Source organism: Peromyscus leucopus, chromosome 11, assembly GCF_004664715.2.
Source record: "Peromyscus leucopus breed LL Stock chromosome 11, UCI_PerLeu_2.1, whole genome shotgun sequence".
Taxonomy (NCBI): Eukaryota; Metazoa; Chordata; class Mammalia; order Rodentia; family Cricetidae; genus Peromyscus; species Peromyscus leucopus.
The window spans coordinates 52,543,315-52,556,289 of NC_051072.1; positions in this window are offsets into that span (position 1 = coordinate 52,543,315).

The window sequence follows — 12,975 nt, forward strand, 5'->3', positions numbered from 1 at the left end:
CATATGATTAACTGTTTACAAAAAAACCAACAACAACCAACTAACAAACCCTATAATACATATAATGTCTAAATATATATGGTTTTAATGAATTTTTTTCACCCTAGTTAATGGTACTCCTTCCAAGAGTCAAAGACTACCTACCAAAATCCCTAATACCAAGCACGAGAAGCCCCCTTTTGGGTTGTTGACCAGGGCTGTCTAAGAGACTCTCAAAACATACAGCCTATTACTGTTGCTTTTGATTGCCCCCAGAAGTGAAAGGTAAGTCTGTATTATTGAAGACACCATGTACTTCAGAAACAGGACCCAGAGATACCTGAGCTAGAACTGACCTGAATAACCCCTTCCTGAGGAATAGTTTTCATGGTACTAGAAAGTTCCATGCAAGCTTCCGAAGAAGGAAGCCAACCAACAATGTTGCCTATGAACCACAACAATGACCAGCATGGCACAATTACCCTAAAGGTACTGCAGTGGCACACAGACCTGGACAGTAACCAACAGCTCTCTAATAGGACTGAAGACTCACCCAACCAGAGAGAAACCATGCCTGGTGCTGGAAACCTAGATAACTTCTCAGGGCTGGGGAAATCATGGTTATTGGAGGGGAATCTACAACTAAATTAGCATAATCTATAACAACAATGTATAGACATTTGCCCTTGTACCCACAGATAAGTGTAATCTTCAGCCCTCATCAAGGAAGCTTCTCATTGTAACAGATTATAGAGAACATCACAGAAGACCACAACTAGTCAAAAAGCAGAGTTGTGGAGTCCAGTCCCAGTGGATACATCTACAAAACACTCCCACACTTAAGGCTCAGGGAACATTGTGGAAGAGAAGTTGTGTGTCAGGAGGATTGTAAGAGCCAGAGGAGCAGGGATTTTGCTTTGGGATTGTGTCTCTTAGTAATGTTAGCAAGGCTACACACATAAAACCTCGCCAACATGACTACTCAAACTTGAGCTAAACAAGGATGACGCCAATAGATACACCAAAGTGGACAGGGGAAAACCAACGAGGCATCAACCCTATACAAAGAACTATAGCTGAGGAAATTGGGGAGCAGGAGAGGTGGTCTTCTCCAGGAAAGAATACACCAATTGGTTGTCTAGCGCCAATCATTCCTGAAAACATACCTACAAGTAATAGTATATGGACTGAGCAGGCTATATTTAGGAATAACTATGTATATACACGTATGTATACACATGCAATAACAATGAGTAAAATAGGACATGAATTTGAAGGAGAGTGAGGAGAGGAATATTGGAGGAAATATAGGAAGAAATGTAATTATAGTATCAAAAATACAACAAAAATTGTGTAACAAAAACAGGGAAGGATTTCACTGTCAAAGAAAATGGTGCCAGAGATAGTTGGCCTCAACTTTCAAGTAGCTGGAGTCTAGGATCACTTGAGAGACAAGCTGCAAGGCATGCCTGTGGGAGAGTATAGATTGACTATAGATTGATAGGTTTAACTGAGGTAGGAGGGACTGCACAGTGTGGGTAGCGCCATTCCCTGAGCTAGGATCCTGGGTTGTGTAAAAAGGACAAAGCAAGCGGAACACAACCATTCATCACTCCCTGCTTCCTGGCTGCGGAAGCAATGTGACCAGCCGCCTCCCGCTCCTGATGCTGTGACTCCCTGGCATGACAGACTGTAACCACAGACTGTGAGCCAAAATAAACCCTTTCTCCTTCAAGTTGCGTTTGTCAGCTTATTTCATCAGAGCTCCAGGCAAAGTAACTAAGACGGTGCCTTCTGTAATCAGCAGGCATGTACAGGCTGATAAAGTCCCATAGTTAGATGTTCCTTCTGCTGTTGGGCACCGAATGTTTCAGAAACCAAGTACAACTCACTTCCAGCATCATGGAAGGCTTATGTTTGACCTTATTTGGGCTTCTTTCCTTAAGAAATAATTGTCATTCTATTGATTTAAGCCCCTAAAGAAAAAAAATGGTGTCAATTCATAAATAATTTCACTTAAAATAGTCTAATAAGGAACAATATATTATTAATTTAAATTATATTTTGCTGCATATTGGTGAAATTAAATACTTGTTCATTACTCCTTATAGTTCCTCTGTTGTAGTTTAGAATTTCACATTATTTTGTTTATTCATTTACCTAATGGGGCCTTATTTTTCCCTTAGCGATTTGTATAAAAGTGGGGCTATTTAGGTTATCAGTTTTTCTCAGATCTGTTGCAAGTGCTTTCAACCTTCTTTCTGGCTTTGCCCTTTTTTTGCCATGTAATATAAACAATTTTTCCAAAGTATCTTTGGAAGCACCCATGCCATGAATTACAATATTTATGTTCATTTTCCTTTGATAGTGAACTTAGAAATTTCTCACTGATCAATAGGTTTGAAAAATAGTTACTTCATTTTGAATCTCACACTTAATGATTTTGTAATGAACATTTGAAACTTATTTTGGTAAAAATAAATGAAACAAGGATATGGACTCACTTTTCTCCCTCAAAGAACTAACCTATTGGTTCTTCCTTATTTGACTGATTCATCTTTGTACAACCCTTGTGTTTTCATGTCTGTTTTGGCCAAATATTATACTGCATCAGTATTGCAAACTATTTTAGGCTAGTACCAAATGGAGTTAATTATTGCATCTTTATGTCTAGGGGAGAGCATGTTCATTCTTTTACCACCCCACCCCCCATGCCTGAACAACTCAGGCCTAATTCTTTTTTATCTGAGCCCTCTTCTACTCAGTGCGATAGCATCTCCCTCAATTCCTTTGAGTTTGTGCAGTTAAATCATAACTTTGGAAGCATAATGTGCTAATTGCTGTAATAAACTACAAAGCAATTTAAAGAAGAAAGATTCCTTTGACTTAGGGTTTGAAGGGATACAGCCTTCATGGTAGGGAAGGCATCCTGGCAAGAGGGTGAGCTGCTGGTCACATTGTGTCCTTAGTCAGGAAGCAAGAGCAGACAGGAAGTGGGACCAGGCTAAAACACTTCAAGTACCCACTCCAACCACTGACCCACTTCCACCAGAGAAGTTCTATCTAGAGCCCGCACCCAGCAGGGATCAAGTGTTCAAACATAAGAGCTTACAGGGGACATTTCATAATCAAATTACAGTAGATATCTTCAAATATTCACATTTCCATTTAAGAATATATGTTTCCATATATCCAACTTTTAAATCTTTTGGTAAAATTCTCTGATTTTGTTTGTGTGGTTCTCATGGTTTTCTTGTTAAATTTACTCTACCCACTTGAAATTTTCTCCTGTTTTTATAAATGGGTTTTCCCCCATTATATCCCATAATGGATTATTGCCTATCTGCTGTTTAGGTCTGAATCTGGGGATATTTATCTGTAGTCAACCATTTCTTTCATTAACTTTCTCATGATGTTTATACATATGCAGCCTTGATAATAATCATGATTTTTCTCACCTTTTTCTACTGTTATAATCTCAAATCTTTGGTCCATACTTTTATTCCATTATCTAGTTTTTTTAACAGTGCTGTTCATTTATTTCAGTCTTATTTTAAGGGGGATACCCTTAATGTTCAATAAAGATAATATTGCATATTTATCTTCCTGAGAATTGTACTTTTCGAGAGATCTGTTTCCCTTCTTTTCTTTTTCTTTTTTTCTTTGTGTGTGTGTGTGTGTGTGTGTGTGTGTGTGTGTGTGTGTGTGTGTGTATGTGTGTATGGTGTGTGGAGCACACGTGCATGTGAGTGCAGGACTTGTGGATAAATGCTGAAGAAGGCACTGGGTCCTCTGGAGCTGGAGTTACAGGCAATTGTGAACTGCTAAACATGAATGCTAGGAACTAAACTCTGGTCCTCTGGAAGAACAAGAGATGCTCTTACCTGTTGAGTTGATTACAGCCCCTCAAGTTCCTTTTTTTAAATTCTCAAGTAATGAGAGTTATGATATTTTCATACATTCATATTGTACAGTTTGATTATATCCACCTCCCCGCATCCTCCCTTGAGCCTCATTCTTGCTGGTTCCCTTCATCTTTCCAAATCCTCCCACTTACACTTTTATGTTATTATTTTTTTTTAATTTAGATTCTACACATGAGGGAAAACAGGAGAAATTTGTCTTATTTTACTTCATCTGATCTCCAGATCCACCCACTGTTGGGAGCCAGGCCAATCCAAGGCTTTCTCGGAGACCCTGAGGAAAGAAAGAAGAGAACCCGAGTTCTGTGTCTTTGACCAAAGGTGGACTTGGCAAGGTCTTGATTGGGGCTAGGGCCTGGGCCTCAAAGGGGCTATGGTTTCAGTTCCTAAGAACATGACTCGCCCCCCCAAGAGACTGGAATTATTAGTCCTGAGTTTCTGAGCATTCAGTCTGGGATGCACTTGAGACGTCCCGTGTTCCTTTTGTGCAATGTGATTTGACTAGCTTCCTGCTGATTTTACCCCATTGTATGATGGCTTCTGCTGACTCTTTCTATGCCTCACAAACTGTATATAAGATGCTGTACTTCTTAATAAACTTGTTTGTGCAAGACCTCTCTTGACCTCAGCTTTCCTGTTTTCTTTATTACTCCTCATCCCCTGGTTCTTTCTCAGGAACCTGTCACTGAAGAATGACCTGCTGGTCCAGGTCAAACCACTTTTCTGCAAAGTACATAATTTTGTTCTAAATTTCTAAAGAACCATGCGTTGATGTGAAATATTAAATTAACCTTTCAACATATAATGAGATACAGCTAAAAGATTTTCTTAGGTGGCCATAATATTCTTGTTAATACATTTCCTAATATTCAAGTACACTTTCATCCCAGTTAAAACTGCGAGCTTATAGTGTGCCAAGTTCGATTTGCTTCGATCTTATTCTGGGTTTTGGAATGTGTATTCACAACCAAAATTGCTCTGTAGTTTAGGAATCTGCTTTATCCTTCAAAATAATTAACATAGGAGAAATCACTTCCTTATAAAAGGAATTGTTTCCTGACAAAATAATGCTATGTCCTTAATTGCTCCCACCCCAAATCTTGCAGGAAGAATATGAGAGGTTTATCCAAAATGTGTATCAGGGGAGAAAATATAACCTGGGCAAAATCAATGATCTGTATAGCTGCAGATTAACTTTTATTGCTCCTAAGAATTGAAAAATAAAAACCTTCCTTGATTTTTTTTTTTTGTTGTTGTAGGATTTTTCTGTGAAACAGCCCTGGCTATCTTGGAACTCACTCTGTAGACCAGGTTGGTCTCGAACTCACAGAGATCTGCCTGCCTCTGCCTCCTGGGTGCTGGGATTAAAGGCGTGCGCCGCCACCGCCTGGCATCCTTCCTTGGTTCTTAAAAGATAGGTTCCCTGACCTACTGACCGAAGCCTTAGCTCCCATCTGAACAGTGTTTCCCATAGTGTCCCTCTAATGCAGGCTGATGGTGAAACACAAATGTGAAAAAGCAATTCGCAGCACTTATAGTTTTAGGAAGGTACAAAGGGAGACACACAGAATGGAATGGAATTCGGGTGTGACATTCAAAGTATCATCAGGTGTATGCAGTATGTGGCTTTTAGGACTTCTGTAGACAGGTCTTCGGAAGGTATTTTTAAGGCACAATCGAGCTTTTGATTAAAACAAAAAAGAACAGTAGAAGGTTAGAACTTGTGGTCCTCTCTGCCAAGAACCAGGGGTGTGGATTTTCTGTATCAACACCGTATGTTCTGAGAATCAGCCAAGGAGGACAAGAGCTGTCATCCTCTCACAGGCCATCTGTCTGAATGGATGTCTGAGCCATCTGTCTAAACTGCTCCCTTGGGACACGTTCTCAGCTTAGTTGGGGTCAGAGGAGTACAGGAGAATGTGCTAGAGAATGACCCCTGCCTTAGGGCATCTTTGTGCCAGTGTTTACCTTGTCGCCAAGCCTCTGGTGTTCCTGGTTGTCACTCTGCTCCCTGTGGTTCTTTGGGTCTTCCTATGATTTTGTTTTCCTCCAATCCCGCACTTTCTTTGGTCTACGTCAGCCTCGGGTTCGTGATCTGTTGTTTGCATCCTTTCCCTGATGCCGGCCTCATCTCTGGGTTCTAGCTCTCTCTTAGACAGATGCCTCAGTTGCGCTGACCGCTGGCTTGGCATTTAAGCTGCATCCTTGGAACTGTCTCTTCATGCTCTGAAGCCCGGAGTTCAGTGCTGACCACATCTGGGAGCAGCCCAGATCTCCAGGGCCCTGGCTCACAACCAGGCTGCTGGTCTTACCTCATATTGAGATGAGAGACCAGGCATGACGTCCAGTGTTACTGGTGAAATCTACCAGCCTAATCAGATCTCTGCTGCCCACAAACACATGATCAGAACACAGTTCTGCCAACCTTCTGCCATTTTTTCCTAGGGACTCTCAACAGCTGCCCCACTTATATGGAAGTGTTTTCAGATACGCAGAATGCAGGGGCCCTCATATCCTACCTCAGAGACAGCTATGGAACCAATGAGTTTCTTGTTTCCACTATATTCTATCAGGGATTTGTCTACTGTGCCTAAGACAAGGCCTTCTATGAGGCCGAAGATAGAAACACAGCCGTTTGTCAAACCATAATGTAGACTCAGCATAGGGAACCTTCCTATGCTCACTTGCAATTGACAATAGCCTGATGTAAACTTGATTTGACTTTCTATCAGTCATAAATGTGGAGAGTTACTTTCTTAAGATTTGCAGGGAACCATGGGAAGGATGTGGAGAAGAAACACATAAAAGTATCTACAATTCTAGAGTGCCAATTTATATATAATCGAGCTCAATTGCTTCATGGGAGATTTAATTTACATATAGAATGCATTGTTATTCAGGAAACGGTTAATAGGATACCAGAACCCTCTTCTCGAGACTGAGAATAGAGTAGTGAATATGGGGATGGGTAGTGTTTTAAAATACTTCTTTTTCTGTCATCAGGGAACAGATTTAGTCTAAATGCAGAGGAAGAAAAAACAAATTAGACCAACTATTAATACCAATGTTTCCATCATTAACACGCATAGTCTGGCTGCTTCTTAAAATAAGAAGCAATTTGTGACCTAAAAGTTGGTCAGCACCAATACCTACGAATCACCCTAAAAATAGAAGTGAACCTCTCTCCCCAGGAGTATACTACATGCATTTTAATAGCTAGATCATATAGGGAAATCAGCGTGTCTATTATTAAAATAGAAAGGCTGAGTGTTAGAACACAAATTTGGAGCAGAAATATTATGCAAGACAGATTCTGAACATGGAAACAATAATTCTCCTTTGAGCAGGAAAATAATTTAATAGAACTCAATGTGTTAGCAGACCTGTGGTGGAATGTTAAGTAGGGAAATGGAACTAGTGAAAACGTGAAAGACCCAATGAATAGATTCAGATTTGACTTGTACAGGAAAACCACTCTCTCTCTCTCTCTCTCTCTCTCTCTCTCTCTCTCTCTCTCTCTCTCTCTCTCTCTCTCTCTGTGTGTGTGTGTGTGTGTGTGTGTGTGTGTGGTGTTCATAGCTGCAGTAAAAGTCACTGAAAAAAAGAAAAACAAGAAAGATTATTTTGTAACAAAAGAGACACCTGTTCTTTTTTAAATTGAAATCAAAGAAAAACTTAAGGATGCAGGAAATTTCTCAAGAATATTGTGAAATTTGCCTCCTAAAGAAGTTTCTCAGAAGTTCAAGCTATAATCACACGGGAAGACCCTTGGATAATCCTTACTTTAGGAAGCAAAGTTAAAAAAGAAACATGGAAGATTAATTGTTCTCCAAAGTATTCAGGAGCGCTAACATGGAAGGCATATTGTATGTGTTGGCTGGAGTGTATGGACTTTAACATTGTTCATGATCTGATGTCCTTGCCCTCACAATGCTATCGTACTACAGGAAATGAGGCAGAATTATTTATAACTGAGCTGGTAAGTGATGAGCTCTGGATATGCAGTTGGACCTCGGAGCCATCAGAGTGTGGAGCTGGGAAGGACACCTTAGCCAGGAATGGTTGTAATTTGCAGGCAAATGAATGGAACTAGAAAATATCACCCTGAGTGAGGTAACCAAGACTCAGAAAGACAAACATGGTATGTACTCACTCATAAGTGGATACTAGATGTAATGCAATGGATAATAAGACTACAACCCACAGCTCCAGAGAAGCTAGCTAATAAGGAGAGCCCTAAAAGGGACACATGGATCACTCTGGGAAGGGGAAACAGAGGAGATTCCAATTCATAAACTGGGGATGAGGTGGGGCAATAGAGGGTAGGGGATGGAGGATGAGAACATAAGGGAATGGGATGTTCAAGCTGGGGGAGGGACAGAGTAGGAGAGCAATGAAAGAGATACCATGATAGAGAAAGACATCATGGGGATAGCGAGAAACCTGGTGCTAGGGAAATTCTCAGGAATCCACGAGGACCCCAGCCTAGACTAATAGCAATAGTGGTGAGGATGCCTGAACTGGCCTACCTTGGTAATCAGATTGGTGAATATCCTAACTGTCATCATCTAGTAACTGATGGAAGCAGATGCAGAGATCCACAACCAGGCCAAACTCCAGGAGTCCAGTTAAAGAGAGGGAAGAGGGATTATATGAGCAGGGGTGTGGGGGTCAAGATCATGATGAGGAAATCTACAGAGACAACTGAACCAGGCTCATGGGAACCCATGAACTTTAGACCGATAGCTGTGGAACCCGCATGGGACTAGACTAGACCTTATACATATGCGAGACAGTTGTGTAGCTGGGTCTGTCTGAGGGGCTCCTGATAGTGTGATCAGTATCTATCCCTGGTGCATGAGCTGACTTTGTGGGTCCCATTACCTATGGTTGGACATTTTGCCCACCCTTGACACGAGGGTGGTGGTGGCTTTGTCCTGCCTCAGCTGAATGTACCAGGCTTTGCTGTCCCTCTATGGGAGGACTTACCCTTTTGGAGGAGGAGATGGGGGTGGGGGAGGGTGGAAGTGGGGAAAATGGGAGGAGGGATGAGGGGGGATCTGTGGTTGGTATGTAAAATGAATAAAAATTTTGAATAAAAAACTATATGAATAAATTTTTATTTAATTATTAAAAAACAAGAATGGTTGTCAAACACACCGGAGAAAGCAGCGCTTAGTGTTCCAGGCAGTGTACATCACATAAGTGTAGATAAGGAAGGCAGAGAAACTTAGTGTGTCTTTGGGTTATGAAAAATGTCCAGAATGTCGAGGGCAGAAAATTCAGACTGGAAATGCTGGGGTGAAGAACTGGAGAGGCTGTCTGGAGCCAGATAACACATGGCTTTGCTTGGCTGGTGGGTTAGTGTCAGTTTAGGATTTGGGTACACAGTTCACTGGAGAACTACAGACAACAGGAGAGATGTGGGGAAAGAGAAGAGAATCACATGATGGATTTGTAACAGTGGCTGCTGTAGGCAGCTGAGTCCTAGCCCACTGGCAACTCTCTGAGAACAGTCCTCAAAACTGTTTCTCCACAGATGAGAACGCCAAAGTCCTTATTCCCATTGTTTGAAGGTTAATGAGCTTTTGAGCATCCCCGGGTGGCTGAGGTCATAGATAGATCAACCTGCCGTGAGCCACTCATTTGGTACTTTGTCTGTGGCAATGGCTGTTTGGCTTGAAGGGACCTGCTCTTTCCTCAGAGCTGGTTCCTGTTCAGTCACTGAGAAGTTTGGGGCAGTCAATCCACCCACTCACACTGGTGCTTCTGGTTGTCTCCAACCAATTATAAGTCGCTGCAATGCTTTATGTGGAGGCTCTGGCTTTGTCTGCCCAATCAGATGTCAGGATCTGCTTCCTCCATCTTCCCTATCAGCTTAGGAATTCCTGCATGCTGAACATGTTTTCAATGACAAATTTGACCTTCTTCTAGACATGCAGATAAAGGGGGACAAACTACATGAAGAACAACTATATCCCCACAAACACACACCCAGGGTACAGCCCTGAACCGCTTTGAGTGCTCCAAAATTCACCTTTCCTCTTCTCTGTAAGAGTTTTCCACATATCAAATTCTTCTCCTTTGTACTGAAGAAAATCTCTTGGGAGCAGTTTCTCCACCTCATTTCCACTCCAGCAAGAGTGCTAAGTGACATGCTGCATTCCCCTCTGAGCTACCCATTTTGGCTAGAGGCCTCTTAGATTTCCCTGAATCTATCTAGGGAAGCTTTTCTCCTTGTCCATTTGAGCAGAAAGATTCTCCTAGAACTTGAATGTTCACTGAGCCAATTTTTCTCATTTCCAGCCTTCCATCTGGGCTTCTAAAGTTTCCCTTATGCTTGCTAAGATCCTGAGGCCATGTTGGCTTTAAGCTGTTATTTCCAAATGCTTTCTATAATCCAGGAACTATGCTAGATGCTTGGGATATGACAGATGGACATGTCCTTCTTGTTTTCCCAACAGAAATGAACTCCGCATAACGTTAGTAGACACTTACAGTCTGTACTATGTACTAGGTACTTTTATTTGGGATATATGGGGAGTATAAGCATAAGAACACTTTCAGTTAGGAACAAACAACTCTAACTCAAGATGGATTCTTTGAAAATAAAACAATGCGTGGCCCCACAATGGGAAGAAGGCTGTTCTGGCTGCAAGACACCAGGTTATAACTGTATTCTTTGAAATTCACTTGGGTTTTGCTTCTTTTGTGTATTTTATAATTAGACTGATTCTCTTCTGTGATTACTGAGCATTTGCAAAGGGTCTCCAGGCCATGTCCTATAAGTAGATGCCTCTGTGTCTAGAAATGTAGACACCTTAATGTCACCTATAAGGCACAATATCTAAAAGTAGAAAGGGGACTTTTTTTCTCCATTTAAATTTTTAAGGCTGAAGAAACATTCCTTCGAAGCTCTCTAGAAGTTCTCCATTGATATGCCATTGGCCAGACTCATGTAACCAGCTCATGCCCAAATCAGCCACCAGGAAAGAGGAAGGATTGCAGGACTGAGTTGGACCAGGCAAGAAATAATTCCATGGGGCACAAGACACATACCTGCAATCCAGAACATGAAAGCCTTAGGACTGAAAGTTCTAGGTCATCGTGGACTATGTAGGAAATATCAAGCTAGCCTGGGCTACATAGGTAAGATCCAGTGTCAGAGAGAGAGAGAGAGAGAGAGAGACAGACAGACAGACACACACACACACACACACACACACGCACACACAGAGAGAGAGAGAGAGAGAGACAGAGAGACAGAGAGACAGAGAGACAGAGACAGAAAGAGACAGACAGAGAGAGAGATACACATATAAGGAGTCCATTCCCTAAAGCACATAGCCAGAGTAGATCTTAGTTTGCTGTGGGAGTCCCAGTCTGGGTCAGTATTTCTAGAATCATATACTAGGAAGAATATGGCAGTAGAGTCTGGTGTTACACTGGGGGGAATCAAGAAAGAGCAAGAGAAGCCATCTGCCAAGTACACAGCAGATTTGTGGTCTGATGCTACGAGGGCACCATCACAGGGCATTTCCCCTGGTCTAGCGAGCAGCATATCTGTATTTGAATCTGTGAAACTTTGAAAGAAAAGATCAGTTTAGCCAGGAAGTCTATGTAGAAGCTTATGTGTTGTATAACTATTTCTGCCTAATTGAAACACTCTCTCCTAGGGGAAGGTGAGAGGCTTGTAAGGCTCAAGAAGTTACTGGAATTTAAGAGTGACAGGAAGCTCATATGGTTCTAAGTTTCACAAGACTCCACCCTGAAATTACATGAACTGTAATGATTTCTGGAGCCAAAGGAGTTTTTGCATATAGAGCTGCCCGCAAGGTGTGCAGGGAACTCTAGGGATGCTCTTTCTTTAGTCATACACATGCTGAGGTGGGCTTTTCATGATACAGCCGCCTTGTATCATCCTTACTCCTCTAATGAAACCCCAGAAACTCACTGGCTCACTAAACCAGACCAGTGAAACCATTTCTTTGTTGAATCATTGGTGCTCTGTCTGGGGTGGATAGATATTCACATCTCCCCTGCAAAGTCAACAATATGTTTTAGCTTTGCAGGGTTTTTGGTGTTGTTTTATTTTGTTATAAACTTTAAAGAAGCTTGCTATTGAGCAAAAAAGTGATGAGTAGACCCATGTCTGGCAGAAAAGGATGGTTGCTGACCTATAGTCACAGAAGTTCCAAATCCTGTGGACATAGTAATCACCCTTCCTAGTCAAGACCTTGTCTCTTTTGGGCACACACATTAAATTTTATTTATTAGTCTTCACTTATTTTAATCAGTTATATAAAATAATGTACACTTTATTTCCACCATTGAACCACTAAATTCTAAAATGAACAGTTCTGCGTCTATTTGGAAGTCACGCTCGGTTGTGCCGTGTTTCTGAATGCTCATCTATCCATGATGTTTCAAGCTCTTTGGTGAAATAGGAAGAAAAATGACTTTCGCATTCTGCATAAAGCTATTTTGTCAAATAAAGGAGACCACATTTTTTAAAGGAAGGAGAATCCCTCAACACAACCAGGAAAGTGGAGGGTGTGTTTATATGTGTGGAAACTCGGATGGGTGTTGGGAGGACAACGGTGGTAGAGGCTGACAGAGGTCGCATGCCTCTTCAAATGCGATTGATCATTCCTAACACTTTCCTATTCCCTGTAAGTGCTTTTAACCATTTTTTTTTTCTTCAGGTAATGAAAGATGTGTGACCAGTGTCCCCAATGTCTTCTAGATTATAGATTCTTCTTTTCTGTAACTAGTGCTAGTGACTAGTAACTAGTCTGTTATCGTGTGTTCATTGTTATCTTTTATTAAAAACTTACTTGTGGGTAATTTTTTGGTTTCTAGAACATAAGAGGATGCCTCCAGAAAGGATTTCTACCCGTTACTATCAAAGAATGCAATGTACATGCCTACTAGCCATATATTAAACTGGTGTCATAGTTTTGCATTTGTTTTAATCAGTTATGCAAAATAACAGAGTTTGGGGATACACATATCTACATCGTGTATTCACCTAAGATTTCTTAAATAAGTGTGTTTTATCCCCACTCTATGT